An 18,387-nucleotide genomic window follows, 5' to 3' on the forward strand; every position below is an offset into this window, starting at 1 on the left:
TAGGACACGGCAACATGTTGCTAAATAAGAGGAGCTGCTTTTAAAAATCGAGCACCAGTCTCTTGTCTTCTGCACCTTGCTTTGAGTTTACTCGCAAAGAATATGAGACGCACTACGTCTTCCATGAGTTCACGTTTGCCAATAATCACTACAGAACTGTTAGATATCATCCACGAAATCACCGCTACAGCCGTAGACGCTCTTTTACAGGGTTATTCAAGCTGAGTCTAAAGGATCGTTAGGACTGTATGGTTCAATCACCTACCGAGATAAGCGCCCTTTGCTCCGACTTGCGATTGTTTTCCACTACCACCAATAGACCTCATACATTCCGCTACGGAGATGGAGTTCGTTGCGGTTAACTCTACTTGCTCCATCGATTCACTATAGACCATTAGGTTGATATCATTGGCGAAGCCAACAATCCTAGCATCCGTCATCGTACTTCACATTCTATAGTATATGCTCTTGTGGGCTATATAGATATTGACTGTGTACTTTATGTATCTAAAAACAACTTCCCCAAAACTATCAATACGATTAGTTCTCTTTTTAAATTTATAAATAGGTGAATTATGAATCGCAAATATTAGTCTCCTTGAAAATCATGTCCATATAACGCACAAGGAGTTGTATAACATTCGAATTTCTGCGATTCTCGCCACCTTCGAACCACTGTGCCCCGTAGCCGTCATCGTCGTCGTCGGTCGCCCTCTGCTCAAGGCCTGTCATTTATGCAAACACACATACTCTGTACACGCTCGCTCATTCGATGGTTTCGCTACAAACCCAAGATCCATCAGCGCAGAGTGGTGTTCTTACCTTACATCTACCCAACAACGAACAACGGAATGGACCAAACAAACGGCGCACCACGAAGATGAAGAGGTTCAACGAACGGATGTCAAGAAGCGTTTATTTAATTTGCAGTTTGGTTATAGATAATGGCCCGGGAAGAGATTGTTTATCACCTAATCTGGTTTCCCGCCGGCTTCGAGAGGAATTGCCTTGCCTTGGTCCGGGTCACGCCAAGTGACGGAGGATCGTCAATTTCGGGTGGAGGCTGCCGTCGTGTTAGTAATCGGCTCTGCCAGCAAGGCTAAAATGAAGCAAACGATGGGAAATCATTATTATTTGAGTGTGTGTACAGTGAAACCTTCATTTAGGCAATGAGTTGGGGTAAGGTAATAGAATTTTACGAGAAATGAATATGTGTAACGTGAACAGAGCACACAAAATTTGTATTAGATTTTGAGAGAACGATTATTTCTGATTATCTTATATTTTTCAAGTCTACATTCAGGATCTACAAGCGTAACGAAGAAGATTCAAAAAACAAAATCTAGGGGAACTGTGGGTAAAATGAACAGGTTTGTGTTTTACGGTAATTATGCTATAAATTTATGTAAAACAAAGCATAATCCTTAATCCTCAGACTTAGAAACTATTTCGACAACTCTAGCGCGATCTAGAACTGTCAAAATCTGGAAAAGGAAACAAAAACAAAGTACGCCTCACCGTTTTCTCGGTTGTGCTACTTTTCCCCGAATGTCAGTTCCCCGAATGTCGTTTCCCCGAACGCCAGTTCCCCGAATGCCTGTTCCCCGAATATCCCGTTTCCCCGAATAACCCACTTCCCCGAACAGTTTTTGGCAATCATAATTGTCATAACTTTTTACATTTCAGGTAAGTGAACGTACTGGTCATCTGATATGCACCCTTCTTTATTTGATTGGCGCTTCTTAGGAGTTTTACCGTCCTCAGCATTTTTGGTAACATGTGTATAGTCGAGAAAGACCAAATACCTCCTTCTTTCGATTGCCTATCGTTCTTTCTAGTATATATCTTGCTACTAAAAACTATTAGAGCTCCTATTCGAACAGTACCACTTTTCGGGGAACTGGGTCATTCGGGGAAATGGCATTCGGGGAAAAGGGTCATTCGGGGAACTGGCGTTCGGGGAACCGACATTCGGAAAACGACATTCGGGGAAAAGTAGCACAATCCATTTTCTCATATGATGTAATTTTTCACTCGTGGAATCTAAGGTTTTTATTACTAAAATCATCAAAAATCTATTGAACTGCTTAGCACATCATATCTTTAAGGTATTTATGATAAGTAGACGGAATTGAAAATATTTTTATCTTGTATATTCTTAGAACAAAAGATTTGATTAAGCTAATTCTTTGGGGGTAAAATGAACCACTCGAGATGGGGGTAATATGAACACCATGGCAGGGCGAATACTTTTTTTTTTTTTTTTTTTTGTTTTAAAAAAAAACACACTATATGTAATTGTGTTTTTTTTTTTTTTTTTTATTTATAGGCACTCCGTGCTCGTGGCCACTACTGTGCCAGACTCAGTTGATTTGTAGCTTCTTTATCGATACAGATCTATTTTCAACTTATCTATATTTACATGTAGTTTCCACTCTCTCCTACTCTTTTTACTCTCACACTGAGCAGGTAGGAGAGAGCTCTGCTATTAGTGAGGCTAGCTGCCTGCGAAGAGGGTCAGTTTGTCTCAGTCACCATCTGATACTGACGGAGGATGGATGTGCTCCCCAAAGCACGGTCCTCCGTGAGGCGTCTTCTGGTTGCTGGACGGGTTTTTTGTGGAGGGGCTGGGAATCGAACCCATGACCTTCCGCTTATGAAGCGAAAGCGTAACCTCAAGGCTACAGACCCCCCTCAGGGCGAATACTACCGGATTTTATTTCAGATGCCGAAAGTTTTCCGGAGAAAATAGAAAGAATGACATAGACAGTCATCCAAATGGTCGCAGCAAAACATTCCATCGATTCCGGAATATCTGTGAGATATGCATTGATCATGTACCAGATGCCGAGAATCATGCCGCAACCCGTTCAATTTAAGGTGAAGATGAATCGAAGCCAAACCTCAAATTTTCAAGAGCACAAATCTGGAGAACCGAACACCCGTTTGAGCTGAAAACTTAATCGATTGGTCACCACCAGCGAGTGCTCTTGAAAATTTGAGGTTTGGCTTCGATTCATCTTCACCTTAAATTGAACGGGTTGCGGCATGATTCTCGGCATTTTACCCCAGTATATGTTTTATATTACCCCCATTGTATGTTCATTTTACCACCAAGTATATGTTCATATTACCCCCGTAACATGTTCATTTTACCCACATGTTTGGAACATTGACTCTGCGGAAAGAAATTTTCAAAATTATAATAATGTTGATAAAATTCTATTTTCATTACAATATCTCAACTTGTTACATTGCATAAGCATCCTTCTTGAGTTCCGAGCTATTGAAAAAGAATCTGACAGCTTCATAAGCAAGAAAACGGAAAATTGCTTAGGGTGTTCATTTTACCCATAGTTCCCCTATAGTAATATAGGCTCAGGAAAATATATTCTGTTAACTTGTGAGCTCAACAACCGTTTTAAGGTTTCACATGAACTTCTTTGAGTACAAATATTTATATTTATCAGCGTGAGAAGTGATTTTCTCAAGGGTTATGAACAAGGTTGATATCCATACGAACTCATTCAATTACATATATTGTACCAAAATATGTAAGTACAACGACTGTTCTAGGTTATCGAATAACACTTTTGAGTACAGGTCATCAGATCTACAAACTTAACGAGTGGATCAAGTAAGGAATCTACCTAAATTGTGTTATGATACTAAAAGTTTTTGTCATGCATCTGTTATGTTTTCTTGAAATAAATTCATCCAGGAATTTTTAGCAGAATGTTTGAAGAAATCCGATAAGGCATAACTGCCAAGACAGGTCCAAAAATTCATCTACGAAATCCCCACATTTTTTTTCAAAATACAAGAAACACTGAAACAATTCATGATATAAATTGTTTAAGATACCCAGACAACCAAAATGTACGTATAACGAGATCACCTGGAGGCGTTATATGTGCAAAATTTCACTTATAAGATGTCGCGAAAAGGCCTTCTACGTACAAAAGTGGAGGCGATATGCGTGCATATATTATGTGATGAGTTATAACATACAATGCGAGTGTATAAATATTCTACCGAACTAACCTATGATCTTATGCGACTTAACTTATGATAACAAATGTTGATTTGACAGCTGCTACGGATTGATGCGACTTACTTTGTGCGAGTGTACGAGACGAAACAAAATGAACAAATGAACTCAGAAAATAAGTGTTTTATGCGATGAAACTTATCAGTCTGACGAGTTTATCCACGGTGTTTGGCGGGTTTGATGTGATTAGTATGAATAAACGAGTTGTAACATGAACTTTCATGCGATTTCTGGTTGTCTGGGTATTCTTGCAACGAACATATATGGAAGCCATTATTATTAACTTGAATAAATCTTTGATCTGCTTATTGGAATACCCATAAGAAATTGAATTATTCAGTGGAATACCTATATTACGTACATGGAATTTTGTATGTATTCCTCCAGATATTAATTCAAGATGTCATCTTTGTGAATCTTTTTACATATTTATTGGGATATGTCTTCATACATTCTCTCTAGAACTTGCTCGGAAATAACACATTATATTATATTTTTCCTTAAAAATCTTTTTTCTGATAATTAAAATTTAGTCCAGAATGAATCCTGAAAACCCATTCTCAAAATTCTCAGTTTTCTGGAGCTATTTGATGAAATGCAACTTGCAACTAACGTTTGTTTTGAGATATCTGTGTAACATTATCAAATCCTTTTAGAAATTCTATTTTCTGAAAAAAAGGCAGAACCAACACGTAACCAGCAATTTAACTGAGAATGTTTTCAAGCATCCTCTTAGGCAAGGGTTCAAAATATTTTGTCCGTGAATTTTTCTTGCTAAATTTCCCAACCATTCCTTGGTTGGTTGGTTTGACTTTATTAACGAGATTTTTAGCCCTAGGCTAGTTCATCTCGGGACCAACGGCTTTACTTCCCTTCCGAAGGAAGTCGTCACTATAACTTTTTACGTCATAAGTGACTATGTCGGGGATGGGATTCGATCCCAGGTCCTCGGCGTGAGAGGCGAGTGTTCTAACCACTACACCAGGTCCGTCCCCCCAACCATTCCTTCTTGGATTAGCGTTATGGCAAGAACAAACTACAGCCTCAGCAGTGAAATTTATATCGACACAGTGCCCTTTGGAAACATCCCGTTCGATTTTAGCACCGTGTCAAAATCAAGAGGTTTTCCAAAATTTGTAGATTTCGGCACTTATTATCTACAATTTCTTAAATTCGATCAAAATTAATGTCTTAGGATGACTTCTACTTCAGTTCACGATTAATGGTTTGGTAATAATGCTCTTTAAAAAAGATCGTTCGATTTTGGCACGGTTAGTTTTGTAGAACATGAAAACCTACAAAAAATATTTAAAAGAAACTATCTCACCAAATTTTTGTTAAATGTTTTCACGTCTTCGTTTGTAGCAAATCCAAATATTTCCCCTCTATGAAGATGGACACTTACTTTAACTCTCGTAAATCAAGTTTAACTGCTTACAAATCCTGCTTCCGGATTCCTCAAGCTCTTCGATTTACAACAACCGGAGATCTTCACTCAAAATGAAACACATTTAACTTCACTTTCACTAGTTTAGTTCATCATTGTATATAAAAAAAGGCATTTTAGCCAAAACTCTAATCAGCCATAATAAACTTTTCGAATTCAAAAAATATGACAGCTACGCTATTTTTAACGTCCATCTTATATAAAATTTATGAATTTACGTCTTTAAAGTTTAACATTTGATTGAATATATGTTTGGAGCCAAAAAACTCGTGGAAAAAAAACTTTAATGGTAGACCCCTTCTCCTTGACAGAAAGCCTGACTACGCCCTTGCTCATTAGGGTGCGGCTTATTTTTCAAAAGTTCTCGAAACCAATTAATTCGTTTGCTTAATATAAATCACATGAAAGGAGAAATCTTTTATTTTGTGCCAAAAACATTGAAATATAGGGCTGGCGCAAGCGACTTGAGAGTGAATATACAAGCTAATGAATATGACATTCTAGTGGAGTTTTAAAACCTTCGTAATTTTCTAACCAATTTTGAAGCTCTTTGCATCATACTCTTCAAAATTGAATTTATAAATAGTTTAAAGAACACCAAATTTGTTTTCGTTAGAAATAGTTTTTTTTTTCAAATTGTTCCTGTTTTACTTACAAATATTTATATTTGACCGTGAAGTCGTGAAAACTCAACAGATTCCAAATCTTTTTACATGTTTTTGAAGCAAATTAAGTTATTTTTGAACTTTTTGTACAATACATTTAATTTAAAAAAATGTTTTGATTTAGTTGTTCGCCAAAAATGACCCAAAACATGATCTTCTATAAGAAATGAAAATTTATAAGAATGTTATTTTTTTTGCTGATCGTTGAAATTTTTTAAATTTTATTTTAAACTGTAATTTCAAAATCTTCTTATTTTAAGTATGATCCAATGTAATATATTTTTAAAAATGGAAAAAAATACAGGTCGGACTCGATTATCCGGAGACTCGATTATCCGGGGACTCGATTATCCGGGATTCGATTATCCGGAATTTCAGACTCGATTATCCGGAATTTGTTTTTGATGTTCTTGTTTTTCAATTTTAATGCATAAATCTGAGATAATTTGGTATCGCAACATACAATATGAATGGTTTGCAGTTTTGAACGTATTTAAGAAATGGAGGGTTTGAAAAAGTGTTTTTTTGTGTATACTGATAAAAATTTGTTTTTTTTTTTCTTGTAAAAACCCCTACAGGAACAGAAAAAATTTCTGGCTACGCCACCGCATCATATAGATAAAACAACAAAAAAAGATAATATTTATGTTCTTTTATCGAAGATTTTATTTTTTTTCTTAGTGATTCGATTATCCGGAGGATTCGATTATCCGGAGTGAAAAAAAATTGATACTCCGGATAATCGAGTCCGACCTGTATTTGTTTTATAAAATTTATGGAAAATTATTTCCAAGACCAATTTGAAGGTCATGAGACAAAACAGTTTCAGCAATTTTTTATGTAAAACTGGCTAAAATTCGAAATAAATTAAATTAAATACTAAATTTAAAATTTCATGGTTACTGCGATGGTCCTTGGAACAGCATTCCAAAGAAATTTTGTTCTATGAGTCGATGGTCCCTTCAATAACGACTCATGGAGGTTTGACTGTATTATAATATTCATGTTTTTGGTCAGTTTTTGGTGAATTACCTATTCAAAACTATTTTAATTGAAAAGTTTTTCAGCCACAGTTTAGAAGCAAACAAATTTGTTTCGATTAATCAAATGATTAATAATCGGTGGAGAATTCATAAAGTTATGAAAATTTGAACGCTTTATTAAAATTTAATTTTGAAGAAATTGATGCTAAGAGCTTTTAAATTGATAAAACAATTTTTTTTTTGTAGACTTCACTCAATGTCATGTACAGTATCGGACATATAAAATGCACCAAAACCGTTCTCCCATACAAAATGGTCAACTTCAGAGAGCTATATCTCCGCCGTTTCTCAACCGATTCTTTTCATTTTTTCGGTGACGAACTACAAATTATCTTAATTTTTGACAACTATTGAAAAAATGTGTTAAAATTATTGATTTAAAAGTTACAGATAGGTTGAATTTGGACATAAAAAATGCACAAAGATACAAAGTGATGTAGAAGACACCGAAATGATACGCCGAATAGTTTGTCTGCTACATCACTTTGTGTCTTGGTGCATTTTTTATGTCAAAATTCAACCTATCTGTAACTTTTGAATCAATAGTTTTAACACAACTTTTTCAATAGTTTTCAAAAATTGAGGTAATTTGTAGTTCGTCACAGAAAAATGAAAAGAATCGGTTTAGAAACGGCGGAATTATAGCTCTCTGAAGTTGACCATTTTGTATGGGGGAACGGTTTTGGTGCATTTTATATGTCTGATACTGTATTATAACTTGTAAATTCACCTTCATGTCGCTTGCGCCACCTTTAAATCTTATGTTTTAGGGTTAAAATGTGAGGTTTCTCTTTTTATGTCATTTGAAAACTGAAGAGCACACGAATCTTCGGTTTTGAGAATTTTCAAAAAGTAAGCCGCACCCTAATGCCCATAAACAGGGTGTTCAATTAGTTCGAATAAGCCATTTTACGAGACGTTCGAATGACGTTTTCTGGCGGGCCGCTCATTGTTGTTGTTCAAAAACCTATACACGGTAAAAAATAGGCACGTTCGATTGAATAGATTGATCACTTGATTCAATTCAAAACACTAATCACCATGATTTGAAGAGTTTCAACTTTGGATTTGCTCTACTGTCTCTAGAACTAGACTCTGAAGTGAAAAGTCGTTGATTTTGAACATCATGTCTTTTGTATGAGAGCAATCATTGATAGCTCGTTGTAGAAACTGATTGAGATCAATTCAATCCGTTTCAACAGATGCTAGTTAGTGTCGAGGTAAGACACTAGGCTTGTACTCCGAAGGTTGGTGGTTCAAATCTGGGTCAGGCGGAAATGTTTATTTTAACTTTTTTTTATTTCAAATCAAAACATGCAACGTTGAATTCAATTGATGTTACCTTGATTTTGTCAAGATTCAACAGTAGTGCAAATCCAAGTGCAGAACTATTGATAGCATGGTGCCTATTTTTTACCGTGTAGCATGACATCTGAATGGCGTTGGTCACATTTTTGTTCACGATAATTTCCCTGTCTCTTTCAGCGCATGGTTCTTGCCGGTTTACATGTTTTATGTTACCTGTAGATGAAAAATATCTTCAATTTTACATGCGAAAATTTGTTGCAAAAAACTTAGTTGCATTGCCACCAGCGCCATTGTTGGAAAAAAGCCCGTCAGAAACTTTCAAAGCTGGTAAATAAACGGAAACCATATGGTAAAATGGCTCATACAACTTTTCATCGTTGTGTAGGTGCACACCTTGTGCATTCTGTGTATTGATATTGGTGTCAACTTTAGCCTCGTGGTCCAACCGACGTGCATGATGTCGACTTGCTGCCATTTGGTGTTTGTTTACAGCGTACGATGAAAGAGTACCGCGACGTAAAGTTGTTTACGAGAGTTGAGCGACCTAGTGATATATTCCGGCGATTGGAATCCTACCGAGAGATGGGCTCGGCCAAGGACCATGTGAGATCCGGACGGCCGCGTTCTGCGAGGACGCCAGCAGCCATCAAGATGAAAAGGGAGCGGGTTCACCGAAAAATAAACCGCTCGATCCGGAAGACAGCTGCTGACCTGGATGTGTCGATCGGGACTGGTCACACCATCACGTCGAAGGACCTGGGATACATGCCGTACAAAAAACGCAAGGATCCCGGAGTAATGGAGGCTATATTAAGAAAAAGGCTGGACAGAGCCAAACTGATTCTATCGCGGCACCCAGGCTAGGAGTTTGTGTTTTCTGATGAAAAACTATCTGTCTTACAGCAGCCGCACAATGTCCTAAATTATAAAATAAAAAGTTTTCATCACTACCTCAGCTCAGTGCAACCAACGACGCTCAACTACCAGCAACCAAGCACCTCGTCGCGACGAAAAATCTTTGCCGTTTCTCTCTGTCTGTGTTTTCGTTAAACATGTTCAGCTTGAATAGAAAGGCAGACAACTATTCGGTGCCAATTGAAAGGCCGATTAGAAAAGGAACTCGCAAAAAAAAGATCAGCGCGCTTCTGGAGTTGAACAAAATACCTTCATATTATCGGTAGCACGCGCATACCAGCAGGGCTAACATAACTTCTAGAAAACGTGCTTGCCCAATTGGGTCCTAAAATTTATAATAATATCTTGTTTTTATTTAACAACACGAAAGAGAATGTTACTTCAAGTACTTTAGCATTTTTTCCCGCTCAAATGACGGCTATATCATGTTTAAACTTAAATTTTAAAATTGGGTCCATAAATGAACCTTGACACTTGAGATCATGTTTGACGTTCGCTTAGTCGACAAAAACACCACAGGGGTCTTAGTTTTAACACTGGGGTTGTTCCTATCTGACATTTCGGAAGGGACACGGAAAACAAAATACACCCAAAATGCAAGTTTAAGCCAAGGGGTGTGACAAAATCCAAAAAAACATAAAAAAATGTTTTTTGGACTTAAACCAACGCACGGAAAACATTAGAAAATTGAGTAAACATGTATTTTTGGCCTAAACTTATGCGTTTGGCACTAAAATCGAGACAGGGCTTTAGGACCCTATTGCTAACAGAAAACACCTTGTTGGCTAGTAGTTCGTAGCTCAGAGTCTGACAAAGTACTCTTTGTCTGCAATGGATCATTGAAGGTAGTTTTTGTCAGTGCTCACTGCATCAAAACAAAGATGCCATTGTCACAGCATTGCTGTTCTGTCAAACACACAAGGCTACGGTGGCGCTATCTATGCTTTCCATAGTGGCCGTTTTGCTTATTTTAATGATCCATTGTGCGGTCGATGACGATTAGAAGCTTATGTTGGTTCAGTGCGGAGGGGTGACGGAAAGAGTGACGAAAAATATTACTCGTGGACTTATTGCGGCTTTGTTTCGTCGTGGTATTCTTGTCAGTCATCGAAGATAAAGAAAATGACGATCTTTCACGCACTGATTTTTTTTTTTCAATTTTTCGTCATCGGTCAGTGACGAAACCGATGGTTACCAACCCTGCTACTGCGCTTGTTTAGATAAAATCCTTACTCGTTAACTATTTAGGGATCACCAGTTATGCGTGTAGATTGCTCAAAGATTTAAAAAAAAACCTTTTATCGTAATTGACTTTGTCCCAGCGAGGACGTAATGCCAAGAAGAAGAAGAAGAGATCTTGATCCAAAAAAATTGTATGAGTCCACATGAGTGTAAACCTTAGGCATTTATCTTTAAGAGATCACTGGTTACGTTTGTAGATCCGAAGTCTTGTACTCAACGGTCAAGAAACCCTGATCAGTCGTTGGACTCAAAAATTTATGCATTATGTTTATTTGAGTCTGCATGAACATGAACCTTATTCTTAAACCTCCGGGAGAAATCTGGTTACGCCTGTAAATTCGAACGCCTTCATTAAAAGTAGTTTTTGGGTAATCATAAAAAACTTGATAGGACATAGGTATATTATTGAGTTTGGTTTGAACCCAAAATCTTGTTCAATATCTCCGGAAAGAATATAGTTAGATAGTTAGGGTGCCGGTGCCATTAGTGGACTACCTAACCTATAAAAAATCATAACAAAATAACGAAAAGCCTTAACAGAGATCTTTTGGCGTCAACAGAAAGATTTCAACCTCTACTATATGAAAAAAATATAAAAAGAGTAATAAAACTAATTTTTTAGATTCTACCCCATTACCCCGAATGACATTACCCCGAATTCCAATATCATTGAGAAATGTCATCATTGTCATCATGTCAACATACTTGTAAATTCGGGGAAATAGCATTCGGGGTGATGGAATTCGGGGTGATGGAATTCGGGGTAATGGTACATTCGGGGTAATGGAATTCTGGGAAATGGCATTCGGTAAAATGGGATTCGGGGTAATGGGGTAGAATCAATTTTTTAACATAAAATCGCTTGAGCCACTATTGGTAAACGTGTTCCAGTAGTTACGCTAGTGCTCCAATAGTAGACGTTCGGGAATGATACAAGGAATTTTAAACAAACTGGTAAATTTTTACATAGGTTTAACATTTTTTCCTCGGAACAGCAATTAATATCTTTCGAATGAAGCATAAAGATCATCTCTAAGGCATTTCTTCATTTTTATACACCCATTTTAAAAATTGCTTCCATCCGTTGATCCACTACTGGAACGCGACGGCAACTACTGGCGCAAGGGAGCAAATTTTTTGCATAAACTTAATTATTTATATGACTTTTTGATAAGATTAAAAGCTGAAATGTGGCAAATCGACTTAACTAGAGACGATCTATCCACCTATCCACCAAGAATAGCACATGTCGTTTTTATCGAAAAATGTTCGTTTTATTCCATAGTCCAATCTACTGGTACATTACAACCATTGGTACCGGCAGCCTATTGATTTCAAAATATAATATATTATAGTTGTTTGGTCTTGTATGAGTACGAATTGCAATGATAATGCTCCCGGTAACGATCACTTTACGTTACCTTTATAAATATGAACAACAAAACTCCAAAAATTTCGTGATTTCAAGTAGACACATACTAGATGATCACCGAGGATATTGTTACCTCTGAGATGTTCTTTTGGTTTAACGTAAACTCCAATGTTCGAGATTAAAAAAAAAGCATTCATAAATATGTGCTAAACGAATCCCACGTATCTTTAAATGCACACGAATTCCATTCATATTATTTTACGTCAATAGAAATTATGTAAATGAAGGACTCAGTGTACTTTGAACGTGTTGAAATAGCGCTGGTTTATCGCCCGGTGCGGATCGGAAGATTGCAGGTCTGGTCTCCCTCTCGCTAGATGGAGTTGCTTCTGAGGATGTACGTCATCGTTGGAATCCTGGAGTTGGTTGGGTTGATGATATGGATTAGCGTTATTCATCTCTGATTTTCCTCAACGTCCCATCGTCATCGTCGTGGTCTGAGGAGGAAGTGTTGTAATAGCCAAGGGAAGGTACCACTACGTCACATCACATGGATTATGGGAAATCGGTACCAAGTGAAAGCGAGGTAGCGGCGGTCCCCCATGACCGTATGATGAAGCTGTGCTGGGGCTTCCGTGTGAATAATGATCCGATTCTAGTTGGGCGACGCTAGAAGAGAAGACGAGACATACATGAACGGTTAATTATGGTTGTAATGACAAACTAGAAGATAATTTAATTATGGCTTATGCAACTTGGAAGGTACCCATTGTTTGCGTCATTCTTAGTTTCTATTAAATTACACATTAAACATTGTCTATCAAAACAGTTATGGGAAGAATGGGTTTTACCACAGGCATGATACTTTTGGTCTCAGGAAGTACTTGGACGAGGCAAAAATCAAATGGAGATCATAAAGATCTGAAAGCCTTAAACACGAAATAACTGGATAATCCATATATAGAGCTATAGTGTCCATAAAAGCATAATTATCCCATAGCGATGGTTCATAGGGATGATATAAATTTGATCATACAGTCAACTTTCCATAACTCGATATTTAAGGGTTCATCGAGTTAAGCCTTGATTACACAGTGCGTGCAATGCACGAACGTTCGCTCAAAAAAATTCGTTCGATGTTCACGCGAACTGTTCGAGGATCTGTATGAACGAACTGTTCGCCCATATATTACACGGTTCGAACAAACACGTCTGTGGTTCCATGACTGATGGTCGTAGTAACCAATGTGTGGTTTACTTATTGATTGTCAAAATGTCACTGCTGATGTTGCTGTTATCAAAGTATATTATTATAAACGATTTCTCTCAACTAAACTTTCTTTATTTTCAGATATGAATTGAAAAAATTTCTCAGGAATTAATAAGCGATCTTTCTAGGAGTATTTTCGAAGAATTCTCCCAACATACCAGGAATACAAATCCTACCAAAGATCCTTCCAAAAATCCATGCAAGAATGTATTGGACTGTCTTCAGGAATCACCCAGTAGAAATGTCAAGGAAAAGATTTCATCGGAAACTCAAGAATTTCACGATTTTTAGAAATTCCTTGATGACATCGTCAGTGTTGCAACATATCCTCCCATTACCATATACAGATTATATGCTCAATTTAATCAGCGTTTCCTTCAAGGTTTTACTAGAAAATTTACATATTTTATTACAATATTTCAGGAATTCAGGAATCGTTTTTTTTTCAGAAATTACTCAGTAAACGTTTTTCGTATATTTTTCAATATTCTAGCTTTTACTTTAAGATTTTGTTCTACGATTTTTGAATACCTCTATCAGGCTTATATCCAAAAATGTAATTTATATTTGGAATAGAGAATCAAGCATGGCTGATTCAGATTATCTACGAAATTATGAGTCAAACTTCCTTGAAGCATTTCTCCATAAATTTGTAAAAGTATTTGTTCTGATTAAAAAAATATACTCTATAAATTTCTCAATATATTTTCGCGAATAAATCTACATTTTTTTTCCTAGAAGCCTATAGGCATTTGTTCATTTCATTAGTAGTTCCAGGAATTCTTTCACCACTTTCTCAACAAATTATTCTATACAATCTTTGAAGATTTCTAAACAGTTTTTCGAGATTCCTCAAGCTATGTTTTCTGGCGCATATAAGATAAATTTTTGCGATCCCAATAATTTTTAGATGTTTTTTTTTTTAATTCCTAGATGAACAAATCGGAGTTGGAGAAAGTATTCACTGGAAGCATTTTAAGAAGGACTCATAATAAATTTCTGGAGTTATCCTTCTCGATTTTTTTTTTGAGAAAAACTGGGGGAGAAATGCTGTTAGAACTCCTAAAACAACTCCTAGATGAGAAATGCTGGGATTCGAAGTGAATTACCTGAAAACTATCAGCAACGATCAGGATTGTTTTATATTTTTTATTTTCCTTGATTTTTAATTTTGAGTTAATTACTAATGATTGAAGTAATACCGGAGAATAATCCATAAGAAATTTTGAGCAATTTTCTTAAAAATCTTTTCTATAAAAACCTGCTTAAGAAGGAATATTAAAAATAGTTTTGAAGGAAGCTATTAATTACTTCCTGGAAATTCTCATATAAATTTTTATTTTTATGTAAACGAATTATACAGTCAACTAGAACAGTTAATAATTATCAATAAAACTGAACAAAATAATCTCAAATTTGAATATTGAAGATGTTCAAGTTCTAAGTTTTTTTTATTGAATATTTCATTAAAAATGTCTGCAGGTTCTTTCAAAAACTCTTTCATGCATTCCTTGAGATTTTCTTCAAGAATTGTTTTCAGAAATTTCCTTATAGTTTCCTCTACAAATACCTTCAAATTTTTATAAGGATACTTCAACAAAAGTTAAAACGACAAAATTCTTTCAGAGATTGTTTATAAAATTCATTTAATGGACACACTGGCACCTGAAATTTATTTCAGAGGGAACTGATAGTTATCATATTCAAAAATTCATACGCAATAATGATACGACGGATCAAGTTTCATGATTATTTATTGAAATGTTCAAAAGGATCAATAGTGGTCCTCTTACAACAGTAAGATTTAGTCGGAATATTCCGCAACTGGTTCCTATAGGGTGAGACCATCTTCAAACCATCTTATACTGAAATAAAACGATAGCCCAAAATTCATGATATTTTATAAATCTGGATAAAATGACGGCAAGAAAAATATCACATATACAATTTTTATATCAGGATACCCGGAATTGTTTTCGAAACAGCCAAATTAGTAAATTTTGATAATAAAATCAGTTGGTATCAGTCCATGAATCATAATCTAGAAATTTTACCTAAAAGTCAAGAGATATTTTAACTCTACATTTTTAAAAAACTCAACCGCAACCGCAGTTTTGGGACAGGGCCAGCTAGGCCTCAAAGAAAACCTCCTGGTCCTCCAGAAATGCATTCAAGGATTTCTTTGTGATTTTTTCAGTGATTCCTTTAGGATTCCCTCCAGTGAAATATTTTGAAATTGCTCAGAGCTTTCTGCAGAGATGTCTCAAATGATTACTCCACAAATTCCTCCAGAGATTTATTCATGGATATATCCAGGGATTCCTCCCAGACTATCATCAGGAATTGCAACAACAATTTCTCTAGAGATTCTTCTAAAAAAATAAACTTTCGATCACAATCGTATTTTAATATCAGTTCCGATAGGTGCCTATTCGTTTACTCCACAGATGCCTGCATGGATTCCTTCAGCAATTTATCGAAATTTCTACAGGAATATTTCCAGATATTTACAAATTTCTCCAGACATTAATTCACATTGGATCCTCCAAAAAATGTTCAAAGATATTTTAGGATTCCCTTCAGAGAATCCTGCAATTGACTTCCTCAATGAAAACTTACAGGGATTCGGTATTTTTTCCTGGAAAAGTACAGGTAGTAATTTCTGTAGCGATTTTCGATTTTGAGATAATTCCTGAAGGAAACTCTTGGAGAACCTTTTGATGAATTCGTTAAGTAATTTCTAGTAGAATCCCTTGAGGTGGCAAGTATGCTTGGAAGAATTTCTGGAGTAATCCTTGGAGGAGTTCCTGGACAAATCCATGGGAACATCTTGGCAAGAATCTATATAAAGTTTTTACTGGAAGAGCCCTTGGAAAAACCTCTTGAAAAATTTCTGAAGGAATCTCTAAAATAATACCATGAGAAATCGCTTCAAGAATCTTTGACAGGATCTCTGAATAAATTCCAGGTGGAATACCAGCAAACAAATACTGGAGGAATGATTGGAAGTATTCCTACAGGAATTCCATAGGAACTTTCTTGGCAAAGAGAAACCCCTGTGAAATCCCTGGAGGAACTTCTGGCAGAATTTCTGGATGGATTACTGAAGGTATTTCCAGAGCCCTATCGGAACCAATCTAAGAAAGGTGGTTTCGGACTAAAGTTTATCCTGAAGAAAAATTAGTTCAAGAAATGTCTCCAGAGATTTTTTTACGAATTCCTCAAAATTTTCATTTATTGCATAATTATGATATTTTTCAGGAACTGTCTTAGGAATTCTGCAAATACTCATCCAATTTTGCATTGTTTAATAATCCTCCTAAATTACACCTAATAATTCCTGCAGGGATTTTCCAGGAACTCTCTCAGATCCCTCCAAATGTTTCTACAGAAACTTATTGTATAACGTTGTATTGCCACCCAGTAGGTCGTTTTATTATTATTATTAGCTTTATTAGGGAGATTTAAAGCAGGTCGTTTTATCATTCACAATATTCTTAAAATCCCTACGGTATCTATTTCTCCAAGAACTCTTCAGAGAATTTAGTAAGAAATTTCTCAAAAAAAAAATCCCTAAGATTTTCTTTAGGAAGAACTTTGGCAATACGTCCAAGGATTATTCCAGGTTTTTTTTTGCTGAAAAATATAGACAGAGAATTTTTCAGCAAAACATCTACAGTAATTCTTCCAAAAATTTGTCCAAGGATACTCCAGGAATTTCTACAAAGATGTGTCTAGATATGTCTCCAAGGACTTCTTCAGCAATTTTGCCAGGCATTGCTTCCGAGATTTTCCAGCAGTTTCTTCAGAAATTTCTCCAGAGATTACTCAAGAAAACCCTTTTTATGGTTCTTCCCGGGCATGTCTCTAAAAACTCTGGCAAGAATTTCTCCAGGGATTTTTTCCAGAAATTTAACAAGATGTGCTCAAAGAATATCCTCTAGAGATTCCTCCATAAAATACTACAGGGATTTCTTAATATTTTTGCTAAAGGTTCCTCTTGGATCTACTTCTGAAATTTTTCCAAGTTTTTCTGTAGGAATTTTTCTACGAATTTCTCCAAAAAAATATTTTTTTGGAAAAATGCTGGCAGGAATCCCTGAAAAAATTCTCGAGATTGTTTCAAAAGAAATTCTTGGAGGAATTCACGTTGGAATTTCTAGCAGAATTTCTAGAGGAATTCTTGCAAAGATCCCCGAAGGTATTTTTTGAGGCCCAGAACATTCCTCTAGATAAACTTCTAGGTGAATCCCTGAAGGATTTGTAAAAATAGTTGTGTAGTTCTAAACATCCTTAAACTATTTCCTGTAGCGATTTTGCGGAAGCTATCTCTAGGAGATTTGCTAAAGAAAACTCTTGAGGAATTCCTTTAGGAATTCCTGAGGTAATTACTTGAAGAATTTCAGGAGATATTCCTGCTGGAATCCCTTCAGGAATTCCTGGAGCATTCTCAGGAGAAATCCAGAGACATCAACTGCAAGAATCCTTAGATGTTTTTCTGGGGTAATGCTTGGTTAAGTCTCTGGAAGAATGTGAGGAGGAATCTCTGAAAAAACATCATGAGAAATCGCTTGGAAATACCTTGAAGAACCTTTGGACAAATCCCTGAAAAAGTTCATGGAGAAATTCTTAAAAATATTCCAGAAGGAATCTTATTAAAAATGTTGTCGAAGGATTGTATGGAGAAATCACTGGAGGTATTCCTTTCTGGAACTCTTTAAGAAACTCGTTGCGAAATCTCTAGAGGAATCCCTGTAGAGGTTTTTTTGGAGGAATCCCTGGAACATGCTTTGCAGAAATCCCTGGAAGGATCCCTGGAGGAACACCAAGCAGAATTTCTGGAAGGATTGCTGAAGGTACTCCTGGAGCCCTATCGGGTCTGAAAATAATCTGGTTGCGATCAAAACTTCCCTGTGAAGGAATCTCTGGCGAAATCGTTGTATGTATCACTGTAGAGATTATCTTGGATAAATTTGTGGGTAAATACATGGAGGAATCTTCAAAAAAATCCTGGAGAAATCTCTGGATGAGTCTTTGGAGAAATTCTCTCCCAACGCCAATGTTTTCACTATCA

At 36.3% G+C, this 18,387-nt stretch overlaps 1 long non-coding RNA gene across 1 annotated transcript in view; it reads right to left on the bottom strand.

Moving 5' to 3' along the window:
• Positions 1-896: 896 nt before the first annotated feature.
• LOC110678942 overlaps positions 897-18,387 on the bottom strand; it is a 33,656-nt gene continuing 16,165 nt past the window's right edge. Inside the window, exons 2-3 of the long non-coding RNA XR_002502067.1 lie at positions 12,343-12,712; positions 897-1,099 (exon numbers count right to left, since the gene is read on the bottom strand). This is a non-coding gene — a long non-coding RNA (uncharacterized LOC110678942). The remainder of the gene's footprint in view (positions 1,100-12,342; positions 12,713-18,387) is intronic.

Source organism: Aedes aegypti, chromosome 3 (assembly GCF_002204515.2).
Source record: "Aedes aegypti strain LVP_AGWG chromosome 3, AaegL5.0 Primary Assembly, whole genome shotgun sequence".
Lineage (NCBI taxonomy): Eukaryota > Metazoa > Arthropoda > Insecta > Diptera > Culicidae > Aedes > Aedes aegypti.